General features: G+C 37.0%; 1 protein-coding gene across 1 annotated transcript in view; it reads right to left on the bottom strand.

Moving 5' to 3' along the window:
- The window catches only part of LOC135079998 (galanin receptor type 3), a 76,824-nt gene extending 65,961 nt beyond the window's left edge, over positions 1–10,863 (bottom strand). Inside the window, exon 1 of the mRNA XM_063974697.1 lies at positions 10,665–10,863. The gene's annotated coding sequence lies outside the window, so the exon portion shown is untranslated. The remainder of the gene's footprint in view (positions 1–10,664) is intronic.
- Positions 10,864–18,123: the final 7,260 nt, after the last annotated feature.

Raw genomic sequence — 18,123 nt, 5'->3', positions numbered from 1 at the left:
TAAACATACATTCACACACACTTTCGCATTTAAATAATATTATGTAAGATATTAAACCTTGGATTCCAGAGAAATTATTGTATTTCCCCGCAAAGAGGTTTCCTGTTTCAATATATGACAAAGCTCCTGAAATTGGCCTTTGTTAAGCCTGTAACGTTGCCTGAACAGAAGCTCTGGCATGTCTTCAAAATTTTCTTCATATATATTCTGGCTAATTCTCGCATTTTCCGCCTTCTCCGCAATTCTTCCCTGTGGGCAGCCCACAAGAAATGTAAAGTATTCATTTCGTTAGATTTTGTATCAAATAGTAGGATAGGGCTATTTGAAAAATAGCATCTGACAGTTTTGGTGGTAAAAAAAATATGATAGAAATAAAACCTTGACATTGGCAGCGGGGCGCCACCGTCAATACCGGATCGCTGCTTCCGATTTTTGCCATGTTGGAAACTATAAGTTGAACGACGGTAGCGCCCCCTTATCAATGAGTTTGGTGGGACAGTTCAGTTTAGGCATAGAGTTTAGGTCATCTTTAAGATGTTTTTATATGTCATTGGATTGGAGGGAGGAATGATTGATGAAAGTTTACATTAGAGCTATAAAATAATAATTTAGTTATGTAAAGACAGCCTAATATAAGTCCGTCTGTTAAAATTACATAATATATTTACTTTAATGAAGACATTTTTATATATAGGTATATCTATACTAATATTATAAAGCTGAAGAGTTTGTTTGTTTGTTTGTTTGTTTGGTTGAACGCGCTAATCTCAGGAACTACTGGACCGATTTGAAAAATTATTTTTGTGTTGGATAGCCCGTTAGTTCCTGAAGGCTTTAGGCTATTTATCATCACGCTAAGACCAATAGGAGCGGAGCACCAATCAAGAATATTTCAAATCAATGAATTTTTACCTTTTGAGAGCTGATGCTGCGTAAACGGTTAAAGTTTCGCAAAAATCGTGTATGACAGGATTGTTCTCCTTTAAAAGCTCTTTAAAAAAGTCCGCGGTAGCATATGTCTATCTTTTAAGGTTGGCTCATAGTAACCATTTTTATGCAAAAAAAATCTGTTTTAAAATAATGCATTATTTGCGAAGGTGTTTTTATAAACATGATATTAATCCTTATCCAAATAAATAAATTATTCACCACAAGTATTTAATTTTAAACATTCTTGCCCTTTACACCATTCGATTTCAATAAATATCTTAGGAGATATCCCAGTTTTAAAATCACATCGCAGCAAAATAATGATCAAGTAGGTAGGTACTACGCGCGCTACTGATGGATCAATGCACAGCCTAAACCGCTGATTGTAAAGACCTGAAACTTGGACGGTGTGTTCTTTGTATGACGTAAGCATCTGATAAGAAAGGATTTTCCAAAATTCTACCCCTAAGGAGGTAAAAAGGAGGGGCAAAGTTTGTATGAAATAACGAGATTCCTTCGTCCAATCTACTTAAAATTTTGCATAAGCATTCTATAACAGAATTAATGGAAGACGTGTTTCGTATTTTAGTGAAATGCACCCCCTAACTATGTTAAAAAGGGGTAGAAAGTTATTTTAGTGGTGATTTGCTTCAAAGTTGATATTAATTACTCATTAGTGCATTTTTTTACAATCATGACGTCATGTTAACGACTACCATACTCTAGGGGCCTCCACTTAACCTCGGAGTGGGTGCCCGCTGCGTGCGCTCGCCCAACAATGCATAGTAATGCATGAAAGTCATGCCGCGGGCACCTGCTTGCGCTGTATACATAAACTCATTTTCGCGCGAGAGTTTTGGCGGAGGCCCTTGAGTTAGTGGGAGTAGTCTTGAGGAAAAGCTCCTTCTCCCACGGCCAGTGGCATGCTGGAAGCTTGGTGATTCTAGCACCCGTAGGAAAATATAAAAAAAAAGTTTACCAATAATACTGCGGTAGGTGTAGTTTTCGATTTCGTTGTAAAAAAATAATACCACCGAGTAACTTTCACCGGATCAAAGGCCGAGCTGCATATTCATAAAATATAAGAAAAAAATATTTTCATGTTTATTTAACCTGATTTTTATATTTTAAAAGTATTTAAACATTTAGATAATAACGTTAAAACATTTAAAAATAATCGTATGAGAACGTTTTCGACTTCTCCACGGACGAAGTCGCGGGCAAAAGCTATTTGTAAAATAATTAGACTAAATTATTAAAAGTGCCTACCCAAAGTCATTATTCCACGCGGACGAAGTCGCGGGCACAGCTAGTTTAATAAATAACACTGTGATTAAATCTGGATTTATCTGTAATTTACTATAAAGTGAATTTTAAAAACAAACTAATACAAAAACCATAAAGAAAATCGTATCATTTTCGGTCTTATTTAAAACATTACACTAATTGTCAAAAATGACAAATAAAAAAAACTGTACGAATTCGAGCTAATTATTTTCATTGTAAATGGTTAAATCTTTAAATGGTTTTCAGATTATGCACCAAATCAAATGAACACAGTAAATAATGACAATAATTTAATCTAGGTGGAGAGATGTGGGTGTGCGAGGGAAGGGATCAATCTTAATGTTAGATTTTATCAAATACTCAATACTCACTGAGAATACTCAATACGTTTATTGCTTCCATAATAGTAATATAGGTGTTACAATGTGATAATACAGTTAAAAACTGTTGTAAAGCCTTTGAAAATGACGAAAAGAGATATTAGCCCAGACCAACATTTATCGTGCCTTTCTAAGCATTAAAAATCATTAAGCTACAAGCACATCAAACAAAGGGTTATAATACTTTTACCAGCTTTCCGCCCGCGGCTTCGCCCGCGTGGAATTTTGTCTGTCACCGAAATACATTACCGTGCGCGTCCCTGTTTCAAAAACCGGGATAAAAACTATCTATGTCCTTTCCCGGGAGTTAAACTATCTCTATGCCAAATTTCATCAAAATCGGTTGAAAGCAAGACAGACAGATTCCTTTTGCATTTATAATATTGGTATGGGTAGTATAAATTTATAGCAGTAAAACTAAGACACAAATCATTTTAGGCACTCTTACACAATTACGACAGCTTCTAGCTGCAACTGATTTCTACATACACACATACACGGTACTGCTCGAGCAGTTGTGACTACTTCGGCACGGTGAAATTTCAGTTGCCAGGTATATTTTATACTGACTGTTCGAGCAAATATTACAAAGTAGCAGTGGTTCCTCTTCCTCAAAATCAATGATGCTACTGATTTGAATGAAAATGAAATTGTGACCTGTTGAGCAGTTTCACTACCAACTACTCCAGCAGTTACCTATCAATGGTAGATTCAAGCTGTTGACTGGCTGCAAAAGCGGTCCGTGCCTTTATGTTGACCACTGGCTAATTGCTCGAACTGTCCGTGGATGGCGGGCCCAAACATACTAATTTTTGCGCATGATAATTTATTATATGAAAGTTCTGTAGCTCTACCATAAGTTTAACCTTACCAAGTGCGTACAAAATGTATGGCAGATTGCACAGCGCCCCTAGCGGTGAACGGCAGAAGTTTGTGTAAGTTACAGTTAGTAGCAGCTAGTGGTAAAGTTTTTTTGCAGTTTTACAAAACACTCCATCCACTATGTCATCCACTCCATTCAGTAGGTACCTATCCATATTTCTGCTTACAAATCCAGACATAAGTGTAATAAGTTATATTATGGTAAATTTATGTTCAAATTTAAGCAAAAAGCATTCTGTGTTTATAAAATATGTTTATTTGCACCTAGTTTATCAATCACCATGTTATTTCCATGCTTTCTATCCAGTCGACTGCTCTAACGACAAGGGTGGGCAGTCGTTGAGATGACAGCGCGAAAATCGTCGGCATCCACTAATTATGACCCTTATGTACCACTATATTGACAAAGTTCTCCGTCTTCGTACGCGATATTGGAAATTTGGCATCTACCATCGGCTGATCTGACATTAGGCGTAGTCTGGCTTTGATATTCAATTTTCAACTGTATTACCTTGACAATCAGTTCAAAATTGATTACTAGAAAATTATTTGACAGACGATTTCTACTCTCGACAAATGCATTTGAATTAGCCCCTGATTCGCTATTACGCGACATTTGTAATTCTCTATTTTAATTGTAATGTAAAGTGACATTATGAAAAGTCTAACTCGATAACGCCAAATGAGGGTAGATATTCGGAAAATGTGTGCGACATAGTTTGAAGCTCGAAACCTCGATTGGGCCATTCACCCGCCCAGTACAATCGCCTTTACTCAGTATAACGCCCGAGGGCAAATCTGGCCTATTGTCGAATAAGGGCGAGTATGTAATCGAAGAATGTATTCGAAGAACTCCTACCCTATTGGAACTTTTTTTCAAATTACTAACAACATAATAATATTAATTAACTATTCAATTTATCAGAAAAAAATACTTTCACTGCTTTCAGGAGGATAATAACTTACTATAGTTACAATAAAATGGGTAAAATGGGTCAGGGAAACACACAAGACATTTTTAGATAATTTAGAATTTAGATTTAGGTTCATACAGGATTAAATACAATAACAGCGAGAGAAACCACCAAAAGGTAGCCAAGTCGCTTATTCTTAAAGATATGTTGAATACCTATTCAACCTTTCTAGGAATACTCCAAGATCTAATATTGAAAAAGCCAGTCTAGCAGTGGGATATAAGGCTTGTGCTGATTAATAAAAACTATCCGTACTTAATACTGCTCATAATAGGAATAAAGCTATTTTGCTTATGAAGAAAAGGTTTTTAAAAAGCATATTGACATTAGATTCGAGTTTGCTAGCTCTATTGTGACTGAGCGCACAATGGAGATTGAAAAATAAAGTGGTCCTTTGTTACTTTCACTGTATGAACAAAATATTAAAAATCTAAGCCCTGATTTATAGAGGCATTTATTGATAATTCATCTTTATAGAAGACAATACATAATATTCTTAAAATTGTATTATTAAGTATTCTTGAGATATTTGTATTTTAAGTTCTTCTGACTCTATAAGTAGGCACTTAGTTCGACTACAAGAATCGCTAGCAATAAGAACTTGCTTGTTTTATTTGCGACCATTAAAAATATACTTGGAGTGTTCTTTTTACAGCGGACACTTAAAATTCGCAATGAAAATTTTTGAGGTAGAAATTGGATGGGTTTTCATGTAATAGCGAAGGGCTGTCCAAAATCAAAAAAATAAAAATCAAAATTTTCTTTATTTGTTTAGACTAATTAAATTAGTTCTTGCAAATCGTCAAATGCTCTTAAGGAGCCTATACATGTCTCATTCTTTTTTTGCCCTACCAGCGCTTCGAGACAAACATTTGGCAAGTGCTGAGAAGAAGCGCCGCAACAAACTCAGTCACCACTGTCTGCCGGTTTAAGGGATTCATGTAATTATTTCAGTCCAATTTCTATTATTCCACATACATTTTTGTTGTATATTAGGCGACTGCCTCCTTCCTATGAAACTAAAATTTGCAGAGTATCTTTAGTCAGTTGAAATAGGTCCTTGCTATTTGCTACAAAAAAGTTATGTCTGATTTTCTTTCGACAATGCACTGTCGCAAATAGGTAACATTATAATAAAAGGCGGTATATTTTTATTTACCTCAGAAAATTGTGAGAAAGAGAATCCTCGCAAAGAAAATTTCCCTATAAAGCAATTACTGACGCAAAAAGATGAAAATAGTGCATTTGAAATCCATCAAATGCAGTTGTTTGCAATGCTGAAGCAACTTCCCGGAAAGTTTTCCGTTGCCAACTAACCCGAACGATTGATGTCGACGGAGTACTAATAAAACTTTTCAAATGTTTTGTGAGAGGTTTCAATTCAGAAATTATGCATTCTACATCTACATTTTAAGTGAATTCTTGAAATAAAGAAAAATTTGTAACTCTTATAAGAAATCTCAAATACAAGTGTATGGTTATCTTTTAAAACTCACTCTCATTGGTTTAATACTTATTGACTAACAACATGCCATTTATCAACGCTCTCAGCATTGACACACTGAAAGAGTTTTTCTTTCAATATTTTCCGCTGAAGCGTCCGGATTGACGCTTCACCCCATATGCTTTCATAAAAAAGATTTGTAAAAAAAGACCGAATTGATGCCACATTTGTGATGTGGATGTGTCTATTACGGTACCTCTTACCTTATACATATTTATGTAGACCTACTTGTAAGGACAGGACTGTCCTAGACAGACATTTGTCATTTTGTGCTAGAGGACATCACTCTACTACAACTTATGTCTTAGTACTTATTGTTAGTTATAATGCTGCCGACTTACAAACGCTATTCTACTTAGTCTATCTAGAATTCTAGATCATTGGTTCCTAAACTTATTTGAAACGCGCCCCCTTTCGACCATACAAAAAATTCCGCGCCCCTCTCCTCCAGTCAAGATTATTTATTAGTCGTATCGAGCAGTCTGGAATGCATTCTCTCAGCGGTCGCAGGTTTCTTACAGATGGCCTGCGCCCCCTTTAAAGGTCTTTAAGCCCCCCTGGGGGGCGCCCCCCCACTTTGGGAACCAATGATCTAGATGCTTATCTATAAGCCGATTGTACCAAACAATCCATTCCAGAACCCGTTTTATAGCTGAAAACGCATTACAATAGAGCCATAAACTTCGCATTAATGCGCTAAATGCATAGTAATTAAGCTGAATTGAGTCATTACCATGCATAGGATAGTTGCCTGCTCGTTTAGATCGGCCTTGGCTTTGCAAGATAAGTAGGGCGAAGAAATTACCCAGATACAAAGAGGTTATGGATATAGTTAAAGAAAAAAATGCTCAAAAAAGACATACACCCGTATTCACAAACGATGCGTGCTTAAGTGAAACCAAATCGAACGCACAGCGTTGAATAGAACTCTGTGATTGGTTCGTGTGTCACCCTGTGCGTCCACGCGCACTATGAGACCGCATAGTAATGTTTGTGAATACGGGCGATAGTCACTTAAGAACATCATTTACATAAATATTAAAATAGATCGCTCAAAACGCTTACTTGCTTGCTTTGCGACTCAACTGTCGAAAATTGTAACACAACACCAAAAATAAGAAGTACTCGTATGGACGTGAGTTATTAAATTTTGCTCGAAATGGAACTGCACGAGCTGCACAGAATGGAAATGTAATTTGTTATAAGTTGCTACTACATTTCATGCAATTCGAAATGTTCACGCGAATGCACGTTCTTTGAATTTTAAAAAAAAAAATATATTGTTTAGTCGGCAACTTACCAACAGCGGAGAAAAAATCAAATCAGGGTTTGTAGTGAATAAGTAAAACCACTTTCAGAAAACAGCGTTCAGTTTGTAAGAGGTTTGCAGGCAAACGCATTAGGTATGCAAGTCTTCTTTAGATGGCAATGCAGTGATCGATTTTTATCATCATGCCTCCTTATAATTGAAACAATGATCATATTAAAAAATATTTACCGTTGCCCCCGTACAATTTTGTTTGTTAATAAGATGATGGATTGAAAATAAGGTTAGAATTACCTATAGCCGTTCTTAATCATTGGCAAAGATTTTCGCTTCTCAGAAGCCATTACAAACCCTCTTCAATCAATTTGGTAATAATTGAACTTCTCGACCCTTATATGATGGAGACGCATTTTCTCTAATTCGAGGAAATCTTGAAAAGGCTGGCCATCATGGCTGTTTATACATAATGTATTAAGTCGCCCGTCTCTTCCTGATTGGGCGATAAATCCCGACCCGTTGGGAGCAGCGGTGGCCAATTATCAACGCCTGGGGCCGTCACTCTTTTTATTTTATTCTCCTTTTAAAACGGCACGTGTAAGGACAGTTTAAAATACAAGCCTTTGCCTATGACTCTACACGCAACCTTCACAAGTTAGGTATGAAATTAGCTTAGTTTGCAAGTTCGTAAATATTACTTTCATGTATATGTATGTGTACATGCCTTCTATCTTCTACTGCTCTTGGAAATACTGACAGTGACCAAGAAACTAGCAAGTTTAAATCGAATACCTGAATTGCGTTGGGTTGGCAACTTTGACTTTGCCTCAACTTTGACTTTGACTGTCGCGTTGCCAAGAATATTCGGACATGTTTTGCGGCCAAATATAGCATTCAGTAGAAACGTCCATGATTAATGTCTACGCCATTATTGCTTTCCACGAAGACCCTTGTTACACCATTCAATTACGTAAAAGAAAACACGTTCTGTTTTCGCACACCCTTTATACTAAATCAGCGTTTCCCCTTTTTCGTCACGTATCGCAACACCAAGCACACCACACCCAAATGAGGCGTCCCATATGTGAACACAAGTATCCCAAATTGCGTCCCGTAAGGGCCCATATTTGTTGCTGCTCGGTACGTGACCGACGAGCTGAGATTCAGATAAATACACGCTCTTTTCGTGAAAGTGACAATTGGGATGTTAACAAGGCTGTGGGGTATGCGGTTGGATACAGCCACGCGTGTCGTTCGTGTGGTTAACTTTCCATTATGGGTCTGGCAATATATGTAGTGTATGAAACAATGATTCAAATTTTTGAACCCTATTATTCACAAAAACTAGAGCCCCTGCAAATCTATCTAAATATTTAAAAACTCAAAGGTGACTGACTGACTGACTGACTGACTGACATAGTGATCTATCAACGCACAGTCCAAACCACTCGCTGGACGGATCGGGCTGAAATTTAGCAGGCAGGTAGATGTAATGACGTAGGCATCCGCTAAGAAAGGATTTTACGAAACTCCACCCCTAAGAGGGTAAAACGGGATCTTCGCCGGGAGCCGCTAGTCAATAATATTTTAGTATATCTGTCACCATTCCTATGCGAAGATTCGCTAAACAAATGAATTCCTATGAACACCATTCTTTAATGAATACGGCATTTTAATAATTTATTGTGCTCAAAATTCATTATTATTTGATTCCATTAAAGGAATGGCGTAATGATAAACAATGCAAAGCTTTGACTCTAACTTCTTTATTCCTGAATTCTGTGCCCTTCCACGAAAATAATTTTCCTGAAAACAGGTAATGACCCAAAATCTTTGAGTTATTCATTCTGCGTAAAACAGGAAAGCTTACCTATTAAATTGATTTTATATTTGTGTAGCGTATTTAAAGTGTCTCAATCGAAAATACAGAAGGAGAACCTAATTTTTTAAGCAACGATAGCCGAATGGTGAAGGTGTCAGGCCGACTCGCGATCCGAGGAACGCGGGTTCGATCCCCGCCGCCGCTCGACTATTGTGGTATATGTGGTGAACCCACTCGTAACACAAGCATATTTAGCTTACCACGAGGCATTAACGGGATTATAGGTAGTAACAGTGATGGAAATAAATACATAGATTGATTAAACAATGTGTGTCCCACCGAGAAATAACCATAAAACTCCCTGTCTAAAGAGCCTCACTCTCTTACTACACAGGAAAGAGTTACCGACCTACCCTCCGGAGTTGTTAATTGAGAAACGCGCGTTCCCTGCGGTCCAGGATTTATTACCCAATCAGGACAACGGATGACTTAATACGCATTACGTATCCACGGGTGTCGTCATTAGCTCTCGATGTTAATTAATTTTAGTGTCGACCCCGCTCCGATTCGTGTTGGGTAATGAGGTCAAAGGTTTTTATCCCAAACAGAAATTAATGGTAGTACATCTAACAAATACTACGGCATCTTATGGGGTGTTATTAGATGTTATTTTGCGACAAAGATGTAAGAGTATAGTCTCATATACTGACATAATATTTATCAACAGATCCAAGAGGACCAGACACTTTTGTATTGGTGGTTGGAATTAAAGAATGTAGGTTAATAATGATGTGATATAAATTGTATCATTACCGAATGAAGGAATGACATGATAATTAATCTACTCGTAATATTTATGTCATTGTTACCGATGTGTTTGGTCCGCTTCAGAAATGTTTATCATTTACTAGCTAGGCTATTTTAAACAAAGACTTATTTCCTTAGTCATAACATCAAATAGCAATTCTCATTCAATATTAGCCGAAAAATTGTCTACTCATGATTGCAATATGTCAGAGTTTCCAATAATATTTTCGGTAGTGATTTTTTAAGCCTTATCCTTATTGACTTATTTGGAAAAGGTTTGGGATGGCAATGAGGGTTAGGAAAACACTACTTCACGTTGTATTTTGTTTCAAAATACAAAAAAGGTGAATGGAGATGGATGGGTAGTGTTGGTTGCATAGCGCAAAGCTACAAATTCATTTACTTACTTAAAGTAGAGAACGTTTGTTAAAAAATATTCCAGGTAAAAAGTTTCCTTCAGAACTTAATTAAGAATTATTAATAAGTTCTGTCATTTGATTTTTTTTCGATTTGAATAGTAGCTTGATAAAAGCTAACAGAATGGGACCAATTGGTATTAATAATTCACTTTGATTTCGTTTATTCATATAATGTTTTTGATTAATTATGAGCTTTGATAAATCATCAAATCGTAGACCGTTATCATTTGGATATCAAAATCATATAATTCCACGAATTCAGCACTCGAGGATTAGATACCCCTGGATCACTATGGAGATTAGTTTATAAATACACATAATTAATTAAATGCTCATCAAAATAAGCCAAACTTTTAACTATCATTAAAATTGTACTTAAACAAATTACCACTTACCAAAAGCATTCAAAACGGACATCGAGCTCGTTACCAAAACACAGATTCCAAATCCAAAGAAGTATCATTCATTAAAAAACAAACGCATCAACGTTGCACACATTCATGAAACACAAACTGTACCACTTGCACGATGTTTATTTGTTTAGTTTAGAGTTACGTCCGTATCACGGAGCGGCGTAGGGCGGGCGGCGTGCGGTTCCCACCACGTCCGTTCGCGCACTGAAAAACGTCCGTAACTGAAGCTGCGAACGTAAACAAAGCATTTGAGATATCGTCTGTCCTGTCTTTAGTAAGCTGTAATATAAGCTTTGTGTTTGTGGACACATTTGGTCGTAATGTGTTTGTGTAATTCGCCGATGATAAACGGGCTGATTTTGATATTATAGCAAGTTTTGGGTTTGTTTAGGGATGGTCACTTTATTTCGTGTCCGTTTGGGCTTTTCAATATATTCTTCCACGACACTTTGCAATGTATTTGTCCTTTTATAATATGTTTAGTAGTAACTCGTACTTTCACAGTTTTAGGAAATTGAGAAAAAATACCTAAGGATAGTCGGGCATATTTCTTACTCGTTTAAAACGTATTTAATATAACCGATAAATAACAAGTTTTCCAATGTAATGTAATTTCATTTTATATGCGAAATATTCCTATAAAATATTGGTAAGTACTCACTTCAGTTTCCACACTATTTAAATTCCAAGGACGTATTCTTTTCGGAAGCATCTTCGGACGATCTTTAAACTTCGCAGTCAGCGCTTCGCACCGATGAAAGCCAAGACATGGCATAAATTCTCAAGTGTTGCATGAAACAGTGAACAGTTCAGATTCGGGAGATCGTCACCGGTTTTACAGTCGCTTGCATGTTACAGTCAAAACTTATAATCTGTCAAAACCACTTTTGACTGCAAAAATCAGTCAAAAGTGATTTAGACTGATGCCCTTGGTCAATATTACTTTTGACTGATGTCCCAGTGACCAAGGGCGTTAGTTGACTAACACTTTTGAGTGCAAAAATCTGTCAAAAGTGGTTTCACCCGATTTAAAATTTTACCAATCAGTCAAAATTCATAAAAAGTGTTATGATTAGTGAAAATTACTTGGAAATCATCAAAAATGTGTTAAAAAACATCTTAAAGTGTAAAAATTTTGTGATTTGTGCATACAAAATAATTACATCTAACTTACAACAACAGTCATGTTGCTAGGTATTCGTCAGGTAAAAGATAAGTAGATTATTAATTTGTTAGGTCGGTTAGATAAAATGTTTTGCACTCAAAAGTGATTTTGACTAAGCTTTGACTGGAAAAAACAGTCAAAAGTGATATTGACCAAGGGCATCACTCAAAACCACTTATGACTGATTTTTGCAGTCTAAAATGGTTTTGACCGATTATGAGTTTTGACTGTAGCACATATAACGACTTCGGGGAACAAGGTTAAAGTGTAAGTTGCAAATAAACCAAACTGGGTTATGCACTTCGTAGAGCTACTATTCCACGCACGTAACCTACTTTTGACTTTAATTACACAAAAAGTTTGATAGAAATGCAAGTATCCAGCGCAAGATTATAGATAACAGCATGTAGAGAAGTTAGTACTTACCCGTATAGGGAATTAATATTGTTGCGTGAACCATAGTATGCTGAATCATACATGTACCTACTTGGAAAAATATTTTGTTGAAATTATTTTCGTTATGGAACTGCAAAATCGTTTTTTTTTTATATTTAAGTAAAGAGCGTTTACTCGTCGTCCTTAACGTTTAGTAGGTATCTACATAATTTAGCCAAATAATCGTTTATTCATACGGCATTCATCCTTTTAAACTGATATCGTTTGTAATGTAAATGTCATATTCCTTACAATGAAAAGCAAACACGTTTATGTAAATGTGCCGTGATTTATTGAAGGCAGAATTTGATATTTGATTTATGCCAACTTTAATATCGGGAGCGATTGTTGGTATCAATCTTACGTCACGCAGCCAGTGCGGTTGAAAGGCTTTGTGAAGCGGAAATCGGTTTAACAGTGCACTTAGGATTGTAGCACGAGTTGTGGGAATAAAATGGAAAATATTTGCATTGTTATTGGAAATATTTTATAAAAGCTTTCTGTTTACGTTGCGTTTTTATTTGAGCGCGCGGATATTATAAAACAAACTTTTTTAGCCAAATGTAGTGTTTAATAAATGTTTTTTCACTGAATTTATAACACAATTGCTAAAGTTAAAAATATAATGCTAATATTTATAATTATAGCAGACACAGTTGAGGTCACTATAATGTTATTCAAAATTAAAGCAATACAGTAAATAGTTGATCTTAATAGGGATCAAAACCTCAATGAAATTATTAGTTAAAAAGTTAGGAACATTTAACTTCAAGCAATGATTTAGAACACACCTGTCGCATTCAGGTTTATTCAGGTTAATTTACCGATGCATTCACTTAAGAAAGTAAAGGCTTTGACCTTTAGATGCTTTTACCATCTACTCGTGCTTCTGTCGCCACGTGCCACTTTTCATCAGGCGCATCGCCCACTCGCTTCACTGAAAATCTAAAAACGCTTCCGTCCGGGAAACTAAAGCTTCACTGAATCGAATTCCATTTAGTAGTAAAAACATTTTGGCGTAGCGTATGATGGAAGAATTTAAGTATATCCAATATCCCTCTGCAATGCAGTGTGTGTGTCATATGCACCTACTTTCTGTGGATGATTCACTATTTGGTGACATTCTGCAACGGTTTCCACAGTCAAAATCAAAATCAAAAATATTTTATTCAATTTAGACCCCAAGTGGCACTTATGAACGTAAAAATATAGTAAATAAAAAAGGTAGCACTTTACATGTCTCCTTATCTTTTGGGCCCTACCAGCGCTTCGAGACAAGCATATGGCAAGTGCTGAAAAGAAACGCCGGAACAAACTCAGTCACTACAATTACCCATGCGCTGCCCGCATCCAGATTCGGTTACATTGCGTTTTAATTGTAAAAGTGCTTTTTAAAAGCGTACTTGCAAATATTAAATGAGTTTTATGAGTTTTTCCGGTCCGTGTTCACTGTTTTCCCACTCGAGATCTTTTCTGCAAATACGGTAGATATTTTCATATTTTATTCTCAATATTTTTAGGTATTAAGAAACTCGTAACCGCCCACACTTCATACGTAGGTGGTAAAAGCATTTGGCGAATCGAATCCAATGAGCCGTTATATTGGCATGATTTCCACATATCAAGTTGAGACGGTAATTTAATGGGACTCTAAGGAATAAATCTCCTTTAGGTTCCATAAAAGGCGATCTTATAAAAATTGTCTTGAGGCCCCATTTCGTGTTTGCGGAAAATAGGGTACATTTCTTATGCATCAAAACAACCTAAATTGAATAGTTGTCACAATCTGTTTAAAATTACCATTGATGAGGTAGCTCAATACATTTTTCAAATACCTTAAAATAACTTGCATTCACTTGTTGGATTTTCATTGGAATTCAAGCTGTAGTTCCTAGCTACATAGAAATTGTAGGAATGCGGGAACTAGAGGTGGAAATAGTCCACTTTTAGAAGAGCTATGTAGTTACTGCACCTGTAAAATTCGTGGTATCAATTGTATTGTGAATTTTTAGAATTCTTGTTCCAATTTCCCTCATTACTTATAGAAACAATAGCGAATTTATATAAACATTGACTCAGCTTGTAGAAATATATGCGATAATAGGTAATTAACACACTCGCCTACAACAATAAACAACGACGCGGAAAGCCACGGGTCGTTATAAAAATAAACCGTAAACCCGTTGCTGCTGCGTTTTATAGAAAACCGATAGTGTTCTGCTATTAGCCCGTAAACAAACATACTATAAAAGTGGGAGCTTTGAAAACATCCGGCTTAGCGGCGAACTTTGGAGTTAAGCCAAATGGTTAAGCTCAACTTTGTGTCGGAATTGGAATGGGTTTCACATAAGTCCATCATATTCCATTCCTTAAGCATTCGTACTTTATTTCTCACATTTCTCGCGTTTTGCTAACTTTCTGTTGATTCTGAACTTCAATATCTCGTCTCGTTCTTAATTCCCAGTTATTTCTTTTTTCTGTCTGGCCATTACACCTTTTTTTCAATGCTAATAACATATACCGAACACGTAAGAGTACTTACAAAATATCCTTTTCAACCGACTTCAAAAAAGGAGGAAGTTCTCAATTCGACCCGTATGTTTTTTTTTTTTTTTTTTTTCTATGTTTGTTACGCGATAACTCCGCCAATTATGAACCGATTTGAACAAATCTTTTTTCGGCGTATAGGTAATACCTCAAGGGTGGTCCCATTTAAATTTAATAATAGAAAAAACAGCCCCCAAGGGTGGAAAATTGGGGATAAACTTTTTTATACGCAATATCTCCGCCGATTGTAAATCAATTTGAACGATTATTTTTTTGTTGAATAGGTATTATCAAAAGGGTGGTTTCATGCGAATTTGAAGAAAATATTTCACCCCCAAGGGTGGAAAATTGGGGATGAACTTTTTTATACGCAATATTTTCAATTTTTAGTTTTTTTTTGTGTTCACGCAATTGAAGTCGGTTTTATTTTTTTAAAAAGTTATTATGTTATCAAAACTTATCAGTAAAATAAAAATACTCGTAGGAAATCGAGGTAATGACGTTCGATACGACAAGTCAGAGTTCAGGGACGAGCCCTGAAATGTAAGATACTCGTACTTATAATACCAAGCTTGATTTATAAACAATAACTTTACTCGTAAAATGAGGAATGGAAAAAACCAGCTAAGCACAAGTGGGTCTCGAAGGGTCCTTCAAGGGCGTAGCTACTGCCGTATCAATGATACGGGACCCCGGGCTTCAGAGGCCCCAGGGCTGAACTTTATCGGAGTATTAGAGTAGTAGGCAACTGCCTAGAATGGAATTACTCTAATTTTGCAAAGACATTTTTTGGATCAAAAGGGCCCCTTTATCTAATGACTTTCTTTAGATGCGCCCTCAACAAATTTTGATACAGGACCCGTCTAAGGCACGCTACGCCACTGCCTCACAAAAACACAAAATAAAACGGGAAAGATTCAAACGATTTTCACGCGCACAAAGTCGTGACCGGCCTGCGTCCAGCCTCCTGCTAAGTTTATGACGTCGTCGGGGTTCACCTTGTGGGTGGTTAAACCGCTACCAACCGGGCAGCATGGAAAGAATGGGGGGAGTCCTATGTTCAGCAGTGGACGTCCTATGGCTGAGATATTGAAAGTCGTGAGCAAAGTTACTCTTATGACTTACTTTTAGGTATTTGTTTTTTCAGATGAAGTATTTCCTCCAGCTATGTTACTGCCTACTGCTGAGCGCATGCGCCGCGCTCGCAGCGCCGGGCATCTTTGATGACTTGGGCCGTGGCCTGCAGAAGGAGGTGGCGGCCGCCAAGAACCCTGTCTACAATACCCTCGCCTTCATCGGCTCCAGCCAGTGTGAGTCTCGATCTGACCTTTATAATAGGCGCTGGAGAACGAAGGGATCCTACCTGTCCCCTTTTGACCACTAGCTAGGTATAGGTCCCGCGTTTCCGAATAAATGGCCGTTTAATAATGGCACCGTTTTTAGTAGGCAGGACTTGCCATCCTCATACAATTTTATGTATTTTCCGGAAAAAAATGGCGTTGATGCCAGAAGAAATAGACGACGCGACGGCTAGTAAAGCGATGACGGACCTGTGTCTTAGGTTTTTAAAAATCTTAGGTGTAGTAAAATTTTGAATGTTAATACAGGTTCCCACGTCAAAAAGTTGGCTGGAGTCGCGTACGAGCAGGTTGAGGGAGAGAAGGAGCCAGACCTGGACCAGCTCACACTGAAATATGTCTCTCAGTAAGTGTTCCAAGGTGTACCGACCTCATAGTGATAGCAGGTAAAGAGCTGGAAGCAGGTCGCTACCAACAGGCCAATTTGGAATTCATTGGTGTAGGCTTATGTTCTGTGGCTATTATGATGATGGTGATGAAGTGAAAGATGTGGATTTAAAATTAAAATAAAATAAAATAGTTTATTCAGTACATGCATAGGCCCTTTTGGACACTTTTACACGTCCCAAATATAGCTTGCCTTACCAACTCTGTCATCTTTGAAATTGTACAGTTACTTACTTACTTATTGGTTTTTAGTTTTCAGAGGTAAGTACCTATCTATTCTGGGCATTTAGAAGATAAGTAGGATATTATCTTAGTAGCTATTTAGATATTGAAAACGCACCGTGAGACGTCCACCACCACAAGGTTGACCGACGACCTCATAAAGGTAGCAGAAAAGCGCTGGATGCAGGCCGCTACCAACCGGGCGGGCAAGAAATCATTGGGGGAGGCGTATGTTCAGCAGTGGGCGTCCTGTGGCTGAAATGATGATAATGATGAGATATTGGAGGTTTTTTAAATTTTGTACCCCGGTAATATTTGACCCCGCCTTGTAGTCCAGTATCACACAAGGCAATACCAGTAAATGAATGGACAAGTAGCTATTCTAAATATACATAATCTGCCTATCTTGATACACAAAAAGGAGCAGTACAAAGAAATCTTTGAACGCGTCAACACCTTGTTCTAATAAACATCTGCTTTCCTTTGAGGGATATCCCAATTCTTACACTCTATTATTCCTCGGAAAATAGCTTTGTACGCGAAAATTTTATTTCCTTTGTGAGTTAACTCCTTTGTCACCGTTCGCACGTTAATCCCTATTTATTGTGTTTCGCGGGGGTAAACGAAAAATGCTGAGAAGCATCGAAGCGTGAATCTGACTTGAATTAGAATAATGGTTTGGTCTCCGAGTTAGGCCCGATTCGACCAAACTTTTATCCGAGAGTAACTCCTGGTATAACTGGTACATTGACAGTTACAATATGGAACATATGTAAAAACTGACGATTTATTCCGAGATTAATATTTACTCTTGTTTAGTCGATTCCACCCTTAGTCGATTGTATTATTTATAGAGAACCCAAGCGGGAGTAATTGAAGTATGTAGATACTTTACATTTTACATTACTATATTCAGACGAAGACACGGGGCAGATTTCAGGCTTACTTTTTGTGGTTGCTTGTGTGGTTATTTTTCCGTCCCATTTCCAGAGATAAAAATAAATAAAACAACATGAGAGCCTAGGCTTTAACACTATCGTTAGGCTGAATAATGTATCGCTATTCGGGTTTTATTGTTCGCTTTTTCGGTAATTCATTTTGCGAGGCTATTTCAGCTGAGATTGAGAAATGATATCCAATTTTCAAATATAATGCGTCGTAAATGTATGGTACAATCGACAATATATCAATTGCTAAGGTGCCCCAGTATTTAGATTGGCAGTCATTGTATGAATATATTTCTTGAATAAACAAGCATTTGTGCATTACTCAAGGATACTCTAAAGCTAGACGTTTTATACCCTACAGATTAATAAATATAACACGT

Source organism: Ostrinia nubilalis, chromosome 1, assembly GCF_963855985.1.
Source record: "Ostrinia nubilalis chromosome 1, ilOstNubi1.1, whole genome shotgun sequence".
Classification (NCBI taxonomy): Eukaryota; Metazoa; Arthropoda; class Insecta; order Lepidoptera; family Crambidae; genus Ostrinia; species Ostrinia nubilalis.
This window is presented reverse-complemented; position numbering and strand designations above follow the sequence as displayed.